The 13058-nt window shown below is 40.7% G+C and overlaps 1 protein-coding gene across 4 annotated transcripts in view; it reads right to left on the bottom strand.

Moving 5' to 3' along the window:
* PKIB (cAMP-dependent protein kinase inhibitor beta) overlaps nt 1–13058 on the bottom strand; it is a 256234-nt gene that overhangs the window by 111232 nt on the left and 131944 nt on the right. Inside the window, exon 1 of one of the 4 annotated variants that reach the window (XM_008952931.5) lies at nt 6894–7305. The exons of the other annotated variants lie outside the window; for them this stretch is intronic. The gene's annotated coding sequence lies outside the window, so the exon portion shown is untranslated. Of the gene's footprint in view, nt 1–6893; nt 7306–13058 lie in introns of those variants that run through there. 4 annotated transcript variants of the gene reach the window in all.

Below are 13058 nucleotides of genomic sequence, written 5' to 3'. Positions count from 1 at the left end.
AATTTCTCAGAGTTGAAACAAACTATGCTGGGTTTTACTTGAAGCTTAATATTCTTTGGCAAAAGTCCACAAGCATCTCAGGGAGCTCACCCAGATCTACCGCGCCAGAAAAGTATTCCTCACTTCCCCTAAAAACTTTCTCCACCACTCCCTGAGGGAAATAAATAAAAATGGCTCCCCTCAACCCCCTATTCCCACATGGTTGAATCCATAAGGGATAAATAAATGAAAAACCTGAAATGGCCTGTTTGATTTCAGAGGTGTAGAACTTTGACCACATTAGGTAGTGCATACGGTAGATGCAATACCCATTAACCTGTTGCCTCTTTGCAGCCATATTTACAAGTGATATTGAGAATGAGACCTGAGTGTGTGCTCAGCCAGTGGCTAAGAAGGTCCAATATAAGTGAGTTAGCTGGGCATTTTTACTGAGCTCAAATTAGAAGGGTAGAAAGGCTGTAGATTTAAGAAATAAGCATCAATCAAACTTGGCTTTTAATCTCAGCTCTGCCACCTTCTATTAAATGACTTTGAATAGATACTCTCTTTGCCTACTCGTCTTAAAAAATAGAGCAGTAACACTGACTTCACAGATTGGAGAATAAATGAAATTAGTGAAAATGTGCTACAAATTACTATTTATTGATCAATCCACCAGACTCCAACCCTAGGGGTCTGGCAGATTGCTCAATAAACAGTAGTTTCCTTTCTCTTAGCATAACAGTTATTTCCATAGAAAGAAAAAATAACTACTCACCCTTAAAAACATCTCAAGCTTCTACTACAGATTGAAAACATTGTATGTTCAAGGCCTCCACTTTTGTCCTTAGCCCAATCCCCTTTATTGGAAAGCAGCTCCATAAATTATCTTTTCTATACTTAACAGCCTCTCCCACACTAACGACTCCTAAAGACAGGACAAAGGCTTTCCTTTAAATACTAAACAAAAATTAATTGGACACTGTGTCGTGATTCCCTGCATACCCAACTTTCTCCTCCATCTTTCACCTATAATCCTGGGAGGACTACTGGACACTAGCTGATCCTATCTCCTTACTTTCCATTTCCTTCTCAAGCAGCACAATCTGGCTTCAACCTTCCAATCATAAAGCCATTACTCTTGCTTTCTACTTGTCAAAACAAAAGTCCCTTCAACCCTTCTCCTATTATGTGCTCTTATGTCTATGACTTGTTGATCATGCCACACATTTTGAAGCTCTACATACCTTTGTCGCTATGACAATGCCCTTTCCAGCTTCTCCTCTTGGTCTCTGACTGGAACTCATTTCCCAGGATTCATTTTTCTCCCATTTTCCTTCTGATTCCACGTGCTTCCCATAGGAGATCTCATCATTATATTTACCTACTGCATGCCAATGTCAACTCAATCTGCATCTTCTGAGCTTGTTATACAACAGCTTCTTGGATATCTTCACCCCAATGTATCTTTTACTCACACCCACTGTATTAGTTTGATAGAGCTGCTCTAACAGATTACCACAAACTGAGTGACTTAACACAACAGAAATTTATTTTCACACAGTTCAGAATGGCAGCAATCCAATCAACTGTCAGTAGGGCTGGTTCATTTTTGTGGAATCAGAGGGGAAATCTGTTTTATGCCTCTCTCTTAGCTTCTAGTGGTTGCCAGCAAACCTTGGCATCCCTTGGTTTACAGTTTCATAACTTCAATCTCCCCCAGCATTGTCATGTTATCTACCCTCTGTGTGTCTTTCTCTTTGTGTCTCTTGCCTCTTCTTATAAGGAAATCAGTCATATTGGGTTAAGAGCCCACCTTACTCAAGTATGACCTCATCCTAACTAATTGCATATGTAGTGATCCTACTTCCAAATAAGGTCACATTCTGAGATTCTAGGAAGGACGTGAATTTTGGGGAGACACTATCCAACTCAGTACACCCATGAAGTCGCCCCATTCTTAAATCTGCATGTTTGTAAATTGTGCCAGCTCTCACTTCAAGCCAAGAATCTGAGAGGCACTCTTCATTCTCGTGTCTTCTTAACTTCATATCACAACTACCATCAAACTCAATTATTTTCATCTCCTAATATTTCTAGAATCTGAATACTTTTCCTCATCCCTAATTCTGCTGCCCTGACTCATTCAGCATTTCTTGCTTGGCCTACTACAGCAGTCCTTCCAGCAGCCTTCAGATGAAACCTCCTCAGGATTACAACAGTATATACATATGCACAGCTTCATGGCATGTTAGAAAGACATATTTAAAATTTTTTTTTCTTTTCACTACTGTGAAAAGTTCTGCTACTTCACTACAATACACAGAATTATTATAGACACCCTTCTTCAAGGATGATGGAACTGAAAAGAAGAGTGGTTTCTGTGAAGTCCTGGCGTTTATAAATTTTGGCTTGATAGACTTTTTGCAAACCCTTGGAGTGTAACAAAATCCACCATACCTATAATCTGGCTTTTCATTAGATTTCAAGGCCTTTTTGGGAAAAGTGAGAAAAGTAGGGCTTATTTCAGCATTTTAAAATTTAATATTATACCTGGCTCCAGAAGCTCCATGGTAGAGGTATTTATTTTCATTTTAAAATATAAAATAAACTAATGTAATACACTAATGTAATTGCATGAGTTGTAAGCCCTCTTTACACACACAGGCACATACACATACACACACACTGATTTTAAGATTTTATGATTTTAAGAATTTTAAGAATGGTGTTTTCTTCTTCTGAGATGTATTAGCTCAATCCATAAAATTTAATCTAGATATAAATTATTTTGTGACCATTAAAATATAAGCATACTTGAGAAGACTACCTAATTATTTCCTGTCTTCCATGGTTTTATTCCTGAAGCTATCACACTGGACTTCAGTTCTCCCTTTACTTTATCCAAAAAAAAAAAGAAAGCCTACAGTTTGCTTACTCCCACACCCCCACAGGGATAAGAATACTTTCAACAGCATAGCCAATAAGAGTGCTTAGAAGAAAGCAGAGACTGCAGGAAGGGAGAGTCTGGGAGGTACAGGAAGGCATCCAGCTCCATTCATATTGTCTGTAGATGCTTCTGTTGCTGCTTCTTCAATTACATTAAAACTATCTTGGCTGCAGACCACATTGTCTTAAAGAATCTCCATTTCCTTGGCCCTCTTTCCAATCTGAGAAATCCTACTTCTAACAGATCCAGGATTCTAGGTGAGAATACCTCTTCCCGTTCAGGAAATTATGCAAATCTAGATTGTTTTATTTTTATCTAAACTTCTCTGAACTCTCTTCTCCAACCAAGCACCCAACTCTTGGGCAATGTCACATTTTTACAACTAGGAGTGACTGAAGAACACAAATCCACTCTGCTCTGGGCACATAATACTGCTATTTGCCACTTGACAGCTAGAATAAAAAGTGTACCTCAGTTCAGTAAAAAGTAGCATATCCATTTGATTTCTCAAAATCAACTGTAATTCTTTTTTTTTTTTTTTTGATGGAGTCTCACTCTGTCACCAGGCTGGAGTGCAGTGGCGCGATCTCAGCTCACTGCAACCTCCACCTCCTGGGTTCAAGCAATTCTCCTACCTCAGCCTCCCAAATAGCTGGGACTACAGGTGTGCACCACCACACCCAGCTAATTTTTGTATTTTTAGAGAGATGGGGTTTCACCATGTTGGCCAGGATGGTCTCTACCTCTTGACCTTGTGATCCGCCCACCTCAGCCTCCCAAAGTGCTGGGATTACAGGCATGAGCCACCATGCAGGGCCAAAACCAGTTGTACTTCTAATAAAAATAAAAAATAGTAACCGTCTTTGATTTTATGGGGATGTTCAAGTGCTTAACCTAGATTATTTCCATGTAATGTCACTACCCGGTAATGACTTTTTAAAAGTACATATAACATATGAAAATGTCTGAAACTAACAGGATTTAGAGGAACATGTACTAATGGGGGAAGTTTTAAAACAGGAAAACCAGAGCCCTGGCCTAATATGTGATTTTTGTATATGTAAATCACTTACTCTTGGGCCTTAGATCCCTAAATCTACTAATAGAATATGCTTAATTATTATTTAAAATAATTATATGGAATCATGATTAACAATGCTTACCACAAGACATATAGTTCACAAGACGTATAGTTTATTTTTGATGTTGAGGAAAGAATAATTTTGTTTTTTCTAACAATTAAAATTTTGCATTGAAGAAATGGAAAACCACCGAATTTATTGTCCAGCCATTCAGAGCTGGCTAAGTCTCAACACTTAAAATACAATTTTCAAACTGCATGCTTTCTCATTTTCAATTGACATTAATGAAAATTTAGTCTTGATTAAGCCTGATTCATGCTCATTTAGCATTAAAAAACATTAGGCAAGAAATATCTCATTTCTGAGAAATATTGCGACATTTTTTTCAAAAGTGTTTGCTGTACCTCAGCTCTAAATTTGAAGAGAAGCAATGGTTCCTCTCCCAAGCCTCTCTCTATATACATATAACATCATATATGATCCAGTAAGAAACATTTATTTTTCCAGAATTTTTTAAATTTTTATATATATAACTTCTACAAAAATTACTCTATAGTGTTCTTTAAAAGTTAGACACAAGTTTGTCATACAACCCACCAATTTCACTGTTAAGCATCTACCCAAGAGAAACGAAAACGGGTACTCACAAACACTTGAATGCAAATGTTCTCAGCAGCATGATTCATAATATTCCCATATTGGAAACAATCCAAATATCCATCCACTAGTAAACTGACAAAATGTGGTATATCCATACAATGGAAAACTATTCAGCAATAAGAAATGAAATACTGATACATGCCACAACATAGCTGAACCCCAAAAACATTATGCTAAGTAAGAGAAGCCATAAACAAAAGACCATATAGTATATCATTCCATTTATATAAAATGTTCAGAAAAGGCAAATCTATAGAGACTGAAAGTAGATTAATGGTTGCCTGGGAATGGGAGTGGGAACAAAGACATAATGGACATAAGGAATCTTACCAAGTGAGTAAACTGTTCTAAAACCAGATATGGTAATGGTTTTACAATTTTGGAATGTTCTAAAACCAGATATGGTAATGGTTTTACAACTTTTAGAAAATTAACAAATTTTCTAAAACTCACTGAAATATAATGTTTAAATATTATTCACCCTTAAAGGGTGAACTTTATAATATATAAATTATATCTCGATAAAGTTGTAAAAAAATGCTGTAATGCAAACTGCATAAGAATTTAAATAATTGTAAGAACTGTGAGGAAAATTAAATTGATCTATCATTGATCTAAACAATATGTTTGCAATCGACTAAAAAGGAGGAAAAACTCTTTAACAAAAATGAAATTTGACACATTTTAAAATATTCTGCATAATGTGGTCCATTAGTTTTTGATATTTTATTGAAGAAAGTTGCGGTAAAGATAAGATTGAGAAGTCCATTACTAAAAACGTTTTCCAAAAGATTTCCTTTCCAAAGCTATACTTTCCTTCAAAATCGAATCTTTTGAACTTCCAAAACACCTTTTTAGCAAATGATCTCTTGAGACAGTGTCACTAGGGGGGCATTGACCAGCACCCGGCACACTAACAGGAAACAAGGTTTATAAACTGCTGATTTAACCAACCTTGATCCATAACCTACCGCATTTTCCGTGAGCATTATGGTCATCAGTTCTCATTTTAATAATCCAAATGCTGAGCTTTCTAAATATTAAATCCCAGGAGGGTTTTTTTTGAATGTGTGGCAATGTCAGTAAGAAGGAAGGCATCTTGTGAAGAGATAAAGTGGACGGATGAATTTTGAAATCTATCTGTACACGAAGAGAAATGCAATACTCGCAATATTTCTAATTCAATACCTTTCAGTATGCAAACCACTGATAAAAGAGTTTTTTTTTAATTTTTTTTCTAGATGAACGTTTAAGTGGTCATTCGCCTCAAATCTCCACTTTCCAGTCCTGCACAGACTCCAGCTAACAACACTACCACCTGCAGGGTGTTTTGTTGTTTGTTTGTTGTTTGTTTTAGTGCTTCCCACATGCCTAGTTCACGAATGCACTTTTCTAAAGGACCCGAGTTCCGTTGGCTGCGTTCCCCAGGGAGCTCTACGAAGACCGGTCTGACCTGGCCCTCTCAGCTCCCTTGGAAGGGACCTGCTGCAAAGCAGGGTCATTTGGCTCCGGAATGCACCTTCAGGAATTTCCCCAAGGGGCTAGCATCAGCACCAACCGGAACACAGGCCCTCCGCTCCCTCAGCCCCGCGACCACCTGGCACTCGTGTCCCTCCCCGCGGCCTGCCGGGGTCCTAGGAGCACGGAAAATCCAATAGCTACGGGCGACCCTTGAGTTTACTCGGTCTACCCACCTCCATATTTTATCCAAAGAATGGACGGAGGCCACTGAGGTGAGGTGACTTGGCTAAAGCCACACAGCCGGACGCTGGCCGAGCGGGTTAGTACTCGGGTCTCTGCTAACCCCGCGGCCGCTCGTGACTACCCGGGGCTTGGTAAGCACCGCCCAGGGGAAAGACTTGGCATTGCTGGCGCGAGAGCCGAAGGACTCAGCGACTTGTGACAGGAGGTCATCAATGGCCACCTGCAGGGCAGAGTGGGCAAAAGGCAGGTGACAGACCTCCCACGTCACGCCTGTTGGCGTGAGCGTCCTTTTCACTCTCTAAGTACCCTGACTTGTGAGTTAAACGATGGGTCGGGTCGCCCAAGCGAAAGAGGCATCTGCTTCGAACTCCCCCCATATTTGTGCCAGCAGGGCAGAAAATAGGAAAGTTGCACTTACCACATCTTCCCTGGGTCAGTCTTCCCCGACTTCCCAAGTCCCACTCCTCCCTCCTCGCATAGGGACACCCACTCACGCGCCCGCTCCACCAGGTACGTACCAGCCGCGCGCAGCTGCCTGCCCTGCCGGTGCCCTGGCGCTCGCGCTCGCCCAGCGCTCTGCGGCCCGGAGCTGCGACTCCGGCTCTAGCTCGCTGCCGCCTCTACAGTCCACCGGGATGCGGCCGCGTCTGAGCTACTGGGCTGGGGCGCAGCCAGGCGGTGGCAGCTACTCGGGGGCGGAGGGAGCGGCCGCCGCGTCCCGCCCCCAGGCTACGAGCGCGGCTCCCCAGGCGGTGTCCCGCTCTCCGTGCAAACCGGGCCACCGCAGCACTCCCCGGGGCACGTGCCACGGTAGCTTTTTTCTGCTGGCAGCCTGGGGCGAGCTCTTTTATCCTACTTGTGCGTTAACCACCAACTAATTATCGGTGATCGTCACACAACCCGCGTCCTCCCCGCCCGCCACTCCCAGTTCCCTTGGGCGATGATGAGGTTCTGCTAAGATTTCTGTGACGTGACTGCGAGAATTTCAATTCCCTTCCTGCTTTCCGACGTCGCATCGTGTTTTCTGTCCCTCCGGTTGTACGCGCCCTGATCAGGGTTTGTGCTCCAGGTGTCATTAAGGTTGCCCTTTGATCTAATGTTGGCTGTTTGGAGAAGGTAGGAAGGTACACAGGCTTATCTACGCCCCGAATCTGGGTCTTCGAGTTTGTTAACAGATTATTTTAACAGATTAGGAAGCAATATGCAATGGAAACAACTTTTTGTGCAATAAAAGCAGAAAATAATGTATATCAAGTTTCACTTTCAGGTTCTCACTAAGAAAAATAAAGTTGTTACTACTAAGGTCTCACTGTGCTTTTTAAAAGCCATATTACATGGACGACGATACTGCTGATAAAATTAATTTATCTGCTTCCTGAGAAAGTGGTTTCTCACTGAAGTCTTAAAATCTCCTCTGGTCTCCTGAAACTCTTAATTAGTACTCAAAGTCTTCTCTTATCTCTAGTCTTTACTAATTTGCTCATTCATACTATGCTCTGACTTGCCACCCAAAGCCTATGACACCTGCCAATGACCACTTCCAAATTCCCTTTTTAGGCAAAAGCCTAAATATGGAAATATGAAAATATAATCAGACTAATATTTTATTCAGTGTGTGCTAATGGTAGTACAATCAAGTTCTTTAAATTATTCAATATTCATACCTCCACAATATAGTAATAATTTTCTCTATTTTCAGATAGTAAACTGAGGTTCAGCACGGTTAGATACTTTGAACAAGGCTAAATAGCTGAGAAGATTCCAAATCAGTTTTGAACTTAGGTCTTTCTGCCTTCAGGATTGATTGACTTCCTTAAATTATACTCTGCTAATAAAGCTTGTGATTTTTCTGAATTGTGATGTAGGCACATTTTGTTTTGTATTAGGTTAGTGCAAAAGTAATTGCAAAAAAGCACTGGCAAAAACTGCAGTAGCTTCTGCACCCGCCTAATAAAAATATAGTTACTTGTGTGGTTACACAAGCATTAATCAAAGAGACTGAGAGTTATTTATATCATTAGTGTAACTTTAAAACTTATTATCTGGCATACTGCTAAGGCCTGTTATTATTCTATTATATAATAACATATATTTTTATTATCTAGGGCAAATTATTCTAAGGTTTATTTATTTTAGAGGTACTATGACAGAGAGTGATACTAAAATGTTTGAACTTATGAATTATGGTATCATGATTGGATTTTTATGATCCTGCAAGTGTATTTCCTATACTTGAAAATTTTGCTTTGTAAAATCTGTATTTTGGGATCAATGTGAGAAAACCACTAGACCTCACTGCTAAGCTTTTAACCTACATATGAAATCATCAGAACCACTGGAATGTATGGCCCATGAAGGCCATATCCTCAACACCTAGAATAGTACCTTCACAAAGTAGGTACTCTACAGGCCGTTTTGAAATGAATAAGTATTAACCTTGTTTCCACACTTAAGACCAAATAATGACTTATAAGAACACTATTTATAGAATGCTTTTGTCTATTTAGATTTAAGATTTTTGATGGCCTCTCATTTCTACTAGGAAAGTAAGGAGAAGATGCGGAAAGGTTTGCAGTAGCTGCTTTTGCAAATGCTAGACACGACCTGACCATAAGTGCAAGGAGGAGTTTTTGAGTCCAAGAATTGGTGGTAGCAGTAATTCCACACAATCATGTGAATTGTGAATTTGTGTCAAATATATGCCTTTAAATGCAGAAAGTTTAATCCAACTTTGGGATTGTGCCAAGTGATGTGATGAAAAGACAAGGAGCAAGCTTGGATACTATTTTTAAGACAGGGTTTTAAGGTTAACAAGAATAAATAGGAAAATAAGTGAAGACAAAGAGGGGAGAAGAAGGAAGAGTCCAAGAACTACAAATCCACATCAAATGAGAGAGATAAGTTGTAGTCAGGAAATGGGATCGTTTTCTTTGAAGTTTTAGAAGTACAAAGATAGGCAGTTTATGGAAGAGCTAAGGGTGGGGTTGGCTGACGTAGAACGAAGATCAAGACATTAGGGACTAAGGTATTGAAGAAACTATATGGACATTGAAGCCACCAACAGTAATACCAGAATAAAAAAAGGAGTGAGTTTGATAACAAACACTTCCGTGAATGTAGTGGACTGATCCAGAACTGAGAGGATGACTATGCAAAGTTGGGGCAGAAGGTGCATATCCAGGGAGGAAAAACGTAAGTGGATCAAGGACTGGTAAAAGAGACAATTAAGACTTCAGAAGTAATACTGGGGAGCTACAAGGATCCCAACACTGCCCCTGTGACCCTAGAATGTGAAACAATGAACACTCTATATCAAAGGGACATCTAGGGGAAATAATTCTTAGAAGAAAGCTTATTTCCACTTAAGGCCAGAAAATGGAGAAAGCATTGTGTCAATAGTTTATGAGGTTGGTGGTATTTTTCAATATTAAATGAGGATTCTCCAAGGTCAGAGTAGTTAAGAGGTGGGAGGTAGGGCTTCATGGGTCTATGACCTGTTCAGTTGAGCAGGGATCTACGTGTTGTTTGTTTTTGAGACAGAGTCTGACTCTCTCACCCAGGCTGGAGTGCAGTGGCCCAATCTCGGCTCACTCCAGACTTGGCCCCCCAGGCTCAAGCAATCTTCCCACCTTAGCCTCCAGAGTAGCTGAGACTACGGGCACACATCACCACACCTGGCTAACTTTTGTGGGTTTTTTTTTTTGTTTGTTTGTTTGTTTTTTGTAGAGACGGGGTTTTGCTATGTTGGCCAGGCTGGCCTCGAACTCCTTGGCTCAAGCGATCCACCCGTCTTGGCCTTCCACAGTGTTTGGATTTCAGGCATAAGCCACATGCCTTGCTCAGGATCTACTTTTAAGAAGGCCCTGTGCAATGTTTAATGCTCTCCTGTCCCTGCCTTGAAATATTTTATTTTATTTTATTTATTTATTTATTTATTTATTTATTTATTTATTTATTTATTATTATTATTTTTTTACCAAGGGGACTTGCATTTTCATCTTTCATTGAGCCCAGCAAATTATGTAACCAATGCTGTGTGGAAGAAAGTAGAAATTCTTGCATGGGTGAAGCAAGAATCAGTATTTACCTTCTAGGGATTAAAGTTTGGGAAAGACTAAATGCAGAAGTTTGTATTTTGAGGGAAGACCAAGAGATGCAGGGAGAAGGATGTGGCTGCAAGGTTTCAAGTGAGATCTAGTTTTCACATCTCTTTAGGGCCAGGCTGGCTGACACCTGGGCAGAAGAAGTGGACAGTAGTTACCATCATCACACTCCATGTTTTTATATGCTGATGGGTTAGTTTTTTTAGGGTTGCCATTAAAAATTACCACAAATTTGGTGACCTACACCAGAAGGAATTTATTCTCTCACAATTCTGGAAGCCAGAAGTCTGAAGTCAAAGTGTTGGCAGGGTATCACTTCCTGTAAAGACTCAGGGGAGAACCCTCTTTTGTCTCTTCTAGCTTTTTTGTTGTTGTTGTTGTTTTGTTTTTTTGAGACAGAGTCTCGCTCTGTCACCCAGGCTGGAGTGCAATGGCGCGATCTCTGCTCATTGCAACCTCTGCCTCCTGGGTTCGAGCGATTCTCCTGCCTCAGCCTCCCAAGTAGCATGGATTACAGGCACATGCCACCACACCCTGCTAATTTTTGCATTTTTGCAGAGATGGGGTTTCACCATGTTAGCCAGGCTCGTCTTGGACTCCTGACCTCAGGTGATCCGCCTGCCTCAGCCTCCCAAAGTGCTGGGATTACAGGTGTGGGCCACCATGCCCAGCCCTCTTCTAGCTTTTAATGGCCACAGGCAATCCTTGATTGTCTTTAGCTTATAGCTACATAACTCCAATCTCTGCATCCATTTTCACATCTTCCCTATGTTTCTTCTCTACTTTTGGCATTGGTATTCCCCTCTTCTTATAAGGACATTTGTCATTGGATTTTGCATCCACCCAGTTCATCCAGGATGATCTCCCCTGGAGATCCTTACTTTAATTGCATCTTCGAAGATCCCTTTTCCAAGTAAAGTCAAATTCACAGGTACCAGAGGTTAGGTCATGGACATATCTTTTTAGAGACCACCATTCAGTCCACTGTAGCCAAGTCTATGGAGGCCAGAGGAATAGCAAGGCTGGATGACACTGGCATGATAGCTCTTCAGGTCTATTTGGCAAAGATAACTACAATAATATGAACCTTATCAGTGTTTCTAAAGCTTTCAAACTGTGATATTTAATACATATGAAAATCAGAAGATTAGAGCTGCCCAGAGTCTTTACACCCCTGAGAGTAGCTATCTGCCTTGGGGACAAAAACCACTGAGAAGTCATGTACCTGGGACAGTGAGAAGTGTGGTTACAAAGAACTGAGGAAGTTGGCTTCTCCACTCCTCCTCTTGGAGGGGAGGGGAGGATTCGCCCACTCTCCATTCCAGAGGACATGTGTGGTTCCTTGGTATTAAGGGAGAGTCTACAGGATGACCATATCTCACCCTTTCCTAAAAATATAAGATTCAGAAGGGCTAGAGTAGTGACCTTGTTCACCTGTGGGAGAGGCTGGGCTAGTTTCTCAAGCCGTACCTTGTAAAGGAAAATTTTTTAAATCCTTAGAGAGGGAAGAAGGAAATGTCGAAATCAGTGCTACCTTTTCCTCCAGCTGACAGACACTCTGAGAAATATTCAAGTAGCTGCCAGAGACAAATGGAACTCTCTTTAAAAAGCATAACTCTCTGGCTTTTTCTTCTTTCTGCTCCAGGACAGGAACCATAAATTCCATCAAAGACCAGAAACTATAAGTTCCACCAAAGCTTCCATCCATTATTTGCAGAGTGATGATGTGAGAGAATTCCAAATTGTGGCAGGGGCAGCAGCATAACTAAGCCGAGGTTTGGAACAGATTACAGGAGCATCCATCTTTGAAAGGCCACTAAGTATGTTGCCCTGCAACCAAGCTTGGGTGACAGAGTGGCCTAGGGCACAAGGGGCACAGACTGTGCTACTAGTTAGTGACCCTGCTCCTTTTGTATAGCAGAAAGGGTGCTACAGACCCACATTCACCAAGGGAGAAGCTGGACAATGAAACAGTTGGGGGCACAACTGTCCTTTAGAAGATCAGAGTCTATAAAGTAAGAAGCAGAAGGATGGGAAAGAGACTGATTTCTTTTCAGTATTTAAAATAGAAATTTCCTAACAAAGTATTCCTTCATTACCATTGTAGTCATGTGTCTCTCCCCACTCCTGATCAATAGGGCATTGTTTTGCAGAGTAGCAGGGCATATGAAAAGAACACGGAAAACAGAAAATGTTGGGTTCTGATCCCAACTGGCAATCCCACTCAAGGCTGTGTAATCTGAGTAAAATTAGTTTTCTTATGACTGAAGGGAAGATGAAGAACTAAGGGATTATCCTGCTCTAAATTTCTTTAAGTCTCTGAATTGGCCTCCTTATTAAATCGAAATTAAGCCCAACATTTAGAACACTTTACCCATCCACCTCCAACTAACTAATTCTTACCACTTCCCAGCACAAATCCTGCTTTCCAAATAAACTCATCAACTTGACACTCCATGTGACCTCTTTTTCTCTAATTTTCATAATTGGTGCAAGGGGATGTATTTATTTTCATTACCTTCTGTTCTTAAGCAGTGTCACTTAATTTCTTCAAATTCCTGTGCACAAATCTTCTACTTT

Source organism: Pan paniscus, chromosome 5, assembly GCF_029289425.2.
Source record: "Pan paniscus chromosome 5, NHGRI_mPanPan1-v2.0_pri, whole genome shotgun sequence".
Lineage (NCBI taxonomy): Eukaryota > Metazoa > Chordata > Mammalia > Primates > Hominidae > Pan > Pan paniscus.
This window is presented reverse-complemented; position numbering and strand designations above follow the sequence as displayed.